The following is a 5,716-nucleotide window of genomic DNA, read 5'->3' as shown; positions in this document are numbered from 1 at the left end:
AAAGGTTAATTTTATTATGGTAAAAATTTCAGTAAAACTTGATATAATATTATTTTGTTTAGGAATAGACTTTTTTCCAATTAATTTACTGAAACAAATATTCTCATAATGGCTTTTACTAAATTTTGTTTCACAGAACTATCAGTATTATTTTTATAAGCTACCAATATACTAAATTGAACAATATCATTGATCATATTGGTCAATTTAGTATGTTGGTAGCTTATAAAAATAAAGGTTAAGAAAACAGAAATTCAAGGCATAATTTTTAAAACTTTGAGGTACATGAAAATACAGAATGGGATTGGGAGGAATGGAGATGGTTATTGGGTACAAAAAATAGAAAGTACTTCATAGCACAACAGAGTGACTTTTGTCAATAATAATTTAATTGTACATTTAAAAATAACTAAAAATATAATTGGGTTTTTTTTGTAACACAAAGGATACATGCTTGAGGTGATAGATTGAAAAATACAAACATATTTAGGGAAAAAAGATGAAATAAGTGAAATAGAAAATCTGATACTATTTTCTAATTTGGTCTTAAACATTTTCTTGTGCTTACTAAATGAACGCTTTATTATGTGAAAGTGAATTTTTAATTATTCATTCATCTTTGCTACTCCAGTGTACATAAAATGGTATTTTATAAGATTAAGAAATCTTGAGGGAGGCTTGTTGCTTATCTAAGAATCAGTAGTATTGTGTAACTTTGTTATAATTGAAGTAAATTTGATAATTTGAAACTGGGCTCTAAAGTTAAATATAGTTATTTGTCTTTATCAGTGACTTTCAAGATCTGCTTGGATTAAAGTCTTACTGTTTTGCTTTTGTTTTTTTTAGCAAAGCTTAGAAGTAATATAAAATCTTCATGGATAACTCATTAACTACACAAGGAAAAAAAATCTATAACTATTTGTTGTTAACAATGGATTCAGATGCCCTTTCAAATATTCATAAAGATTATGGAACAGTTACGCTAGTTTCTCTTCCGCATTTAATTACCCTTCTAGAATTTGGATAAATGATCAAGCAAAATATACTTGTAACTTGCTATTATTTTCTTTCATTTACTTGCTATATGTAGAAATTCCCTTTCTGTATTCTACTTTTGATTGAACATGTTCATGAAAACTGGAAAACTGGTTGCAACATAACCACAGCTGAATCCTTATAAAAATTTATCTTGTAAAATCACAAAAAGAAAAGCATAAGTAAGGTGTATGTGTTGGCACATGTTGGAAGAAACTAAAGAAGAAAATATCATTTGAAATGTCCTTTAGGTTGAGTAGTTCAAAATATCTTCCCTTTGGAATGTGCAGTAGAAAACTTGAGGAAGGCTTTGTGATTACCTGAATATCTCCTTATTTGAGTGGATGATGAAACTGACACCTAGGGAAGTTCATTAATCAAATAGAATGGACCTCTTGCTATTTGCCTTCCCCTGGATTAGTCAGAGTAATTTGCCTAAGGTTATTTTATTAATTAGCTTCAAATTGATTCCAGAATATTAATTTAATTTTCATAACCAATATAGAGAAATTCACACAGGCCAAATTGTAATTAAGTATGATTGAGCTGGGCATGGTGGCTCACACTTGTAATCCTAGCACTTTGGGAGGCTAAGGTGGGTGAACCATGAGGTCAAGAGATCAAGACCATCCTGGTCAACAGGGTGAAGCCTCATCTCTACTAAAAATACAAAAATTAGCTGGGTGTGGTGGTGTGTGCTTGTAGTCTCAGCTACTTAAGAGGCTGAGGCAAGAGCATGGCTTGAACCCAGGATGCTGAGGTTGCAGTGAGCCGAGATCGCACAACTGTACTCCGGCCTGGTGACAGAGTGAGAATCCTTCTCAAAAAAAAAAAAAAATAGTGTGATTGAATATCTCTCTTATATATGTCAGATTAATGCTATGTATCATTAGCCCTCTTACAATTACTATTTTTTAAAAATTGGTGAGCACTTCTTTCTTCTAGAGATGATTTTGCATTTTTCCCACTTCACCAGCCACTTGTTTTCCGTCACTTAGAAAGTTCATGATCCTCCCCAGAATCTCTAAATTTTAGAAATCAAGGGGAAAAATCTTGTTATTTTCTATTTCTAAATATTTACATTTTTCCTATGTGCTTTCATACACTCCCATGGCCTTAACCATCTGCTAAATGCTCATAATACACAAAGCAAAATCGCAGCCCAGGCCCTTCTACTGAATTTCTAGCCTGTATATCCAACAGACTACTTGGGTTACCTTAGGACATCTTATAGCTTTCAAAAATATTATATGTAACATATCTTCATCCCCTTTCCATACATATCCCTCTACCACTGCTGATCCATCCTTCCTCTCCTACACATTTTTCTTAGTAAATGATATTTTTCTCTAGCTACTCAGAATTGCCCAAAAACAAAAATCATTTTTAAATTTTTTATCTTTTTCCCTTATGCATATTCGAATGGTCACCAAACTATTAGGTATAATCTGTAAAATATACATTAAATTCATTATCCACTTATTCAGCCAATATTTTAAGCACCATGTACCAGATACTGGATTAGGCAGCAAAATATACAATGGTGAAAAAAAGACACAGGATCCCTGTCCTCATGGACTATTTATTACAATTGTAGAAGCAGAAAAATAGTTAATAAACAAATATATTTCTATAAACTAATATAGACAGAGGATTTTTCTAGGTCATTCTGCCAACCTGAGACCTCAATGACCAGCAACAACCCCCCACCCCATCACCCCTGCCTGGGCCTCAGTTGGCCTTGAGCCTGCCACTGGAGGTGCTCCACCCACTCAACCTGCCTGTGCTGTAGCTTGTACCTGTGTTTAGCGGCCCCCAAACTCCTGTCCTGCATCCAAGAAGAATGAGGAGTCACTGACAATTGAAGGGTAAGGATGGGCAGAGAATAATTTTACTGGGCAACAAAATAGCTCTCTGTGGAGAGGAGATGCAGGAGGTGGTCCCCCACCCCCACAGTCATGTAGTTTCTCTTCCAGCATGGCTGAGGCTTTAATCAGTCTTCGGTTGAAGGTGGAGTTTCACTTGGGACCTGCCCCCATCTGCCTAGGCATCCTCGTATCTCCTGCCGATATCAATATTATGCAGGAAATAAATAGTGTGCTACAACAAAGAGTAGTAACAGTGAATCTGTTTGAATGTGGTAGTTAGAAAAGGACTTACCTGAACTGAGAGTTGAATGATGAGAATGTCATCACCATAGAAAATGTCTTGAGAAAGGTCATGGCTGTCATATTTATTGTAAACTTCACTGTGTCCTTGTTGCAGTTTTTAAGTTTCCTTATAAGGACCCACGTGGTTTGCATGAACTCTCCCCTGCTAACCATACAGAAAATGAATGTGCCAAATATTGTGCAGGATATTGCAATATAGCTGTAAAATAGGGAAAAGTTTGCTAATTGCAGTACTTCTATGGGAGATAGTTAGAAATAAACTAAGAATAGGAAGTCACAAAAAAAGTGAGAGTGATAAATGTTACAAAGACTCGGTGGAGCCACTAAGAGGTCAAAGAAAACCCTTTGGGATGTGACACTTAACAGTGAGATTTAGATTTAAAGGAAGTGCTAGTTTTACAAAGATTAATAGAAACAACAATCAGATAAAAATGGTGAAGTAAAGGTGTGAAAGCTATCAAAATTTTAGTGTATTTATGACAGAAGGAGGTAGTTTTGCTGCAGTGTGTGGGGAGCCAGGAGAGTGGAACAAGACAGGCTATGAAGAAAGTCAGGAAGTAATCAGGGTAGGGCCTGAAATTGATTTTATGATTAAGGATATCGATAATACATTCATATAACATCATAGAAATGATAAAATATATGTAACTTAATCAGTTTGGGTCATTTTCAATGACCCATATATAATGCACATTACTTTTTGCTTATTTAAAATTATTTTTAGCCACAAGGTCTTGCTCTGTAGACCAGGCTAAAATGCAATGCTGTAATCACAACTCAGTGCAACCTTGAACTCCTAGGCCCAAGAAATTGTCCCGCCCCAGCCTCCTGAGTAGCTAGGATTGCAGGCATGTGCCACCAGTTCTGCCTAATCTTATTTTTGTTAATTTTTCGTAGAGACTGGGTCATGCTATCATGTCCAGGCTGGTCTCCAACACCTGGCCTCAGACAATCCTCCTACCTTGGTCTCTTAAAGCACTAGAACTGTAGATTCGGGCCACTGTGCCTGACTTTTTGATTATTTTTAACAAAAGTGTATTATTATATATGCAATTCTAATCAATTGGTTTAACACGAAAGAAACTTGTTTGTCCTAATAGAGTTTGAAAATTAAATGCTGTCAATTATTTAGTAAACAGCTCCTGTAATTGGGCTGTGTTTGGGTTTTGCCATAAAGAATTATAACATTTCCTCTATGTCTCTTATGCAACATGCAGCTATTTTGAGGCAGTGCTACATTTTGCAATTTCATCTACAATTTGACATTTGAATTTGTTGACATCATTAAGCTGTGCTGCTATCCTGGCAACAAAAGTAGATGTCACGTGAGTTATTGCACACCTGGATCTTCAGAGGAGCAGATGTTGGCTCATTTTGAAGAAATGGAAATGTTAAAGATCACAAAATGAATTCACCCCAGGTAGAGTGCTGCTTACTTTTATGAAATGGATTTATAATCAAACAACTGGAAATGAGCCATCCCACGAACATTGTAGAAATTAGGAAAAAGAAGCATGCTCTGTGTAAACCTAAACATTCAATAGCTATATTTTGCTTTGTATAGTGACTAAATACTTCTAAAGTAAAATGCACAAATATTGAAAAGGGCAATTAAACAAAGTTTACAAGTGTTATATTGTGAGATCAAACATTGATCTCACAATTTGCTTATTTTTAATTTCCCAGAATTTACCAATTTATGAAATAACTGTTCTCTGAACTGTACAAGTTCTAAAACGGAATAAACACAGTATAGCACCCTCATCATTAATTTTATTTATATTTTCAAAGAACCAGCTTTTTGTTTCATTTATCTTATTTTTTGTTTCTTTGTTTCAATTTCATTTAGTTGTGCTCTGATCTTGGTTATTTCTTTTCTTCTGCTGTGTCTGGGTTTGGTTCATTCTTGTTTCTCTACTTCCTTGAGGTGTAACCTTAGAGTATTTATTTGTGTGCTTTAAGACTTTTTGATGTAGGCATTTAAGGCTATGAACTTTCCTCTTAGCACTATCTTTGTTGTATTCCAGAGTTTTTCATACGTTGTGTCACTATTATCATTCAGTTCAAAGAATTTTTTAAATTTCCGTCTTGATTTCTTTGTTGACTCAATGATCATTTAAGAGTGGGTTATTTAATTTTCTTGTATTTGCATGGTTTTGAAAGTTCCTTTTAGATTTGATTTCCAGTTTTGTACCACTGTGGTCAGAGTACTTGATAAAATTTCAATTTTCTTAAATTTATTGAGATTTGTTTTGTCTCAATAGATCATATAGTCTATTTTGGAGAATGTTCCATGTGCTAATGAATAGAATATATATTCCGTGGTTGTTGAGTAAATATTCTGTTAGTATCTATTAAGTCCATTTGTTCTAGGGTGTAGCGAACTGCCATTTTCTAATGCAAGTAAACACACTATAGTAAACTTCACTTATCTGTCAGGAATGTGTTTCAAGACCCACAGCGGATGCCTGAAACCACAGCTGTCGCCAAACTCTACATCAACTGTTTTC

This window comes from Cebus imitator, unplaced genomic scaffold (genome assembly GCF_001604975.1).
Source record: "Cebus imitator isolate Cc_AM_T3 unplaced genomic scaffold, Cebus_imitator-1.0 Scaffold49, whole genome shotgun sequence".
Taxonomy (NCBI): Eukaryota; Metazoa; Chordata; class Mammalia; order Primates; family Cebidae; genus Cebus; species Cebus imitator.
This window is presented reverse-complemented; position numbering follows the sequence as displayed.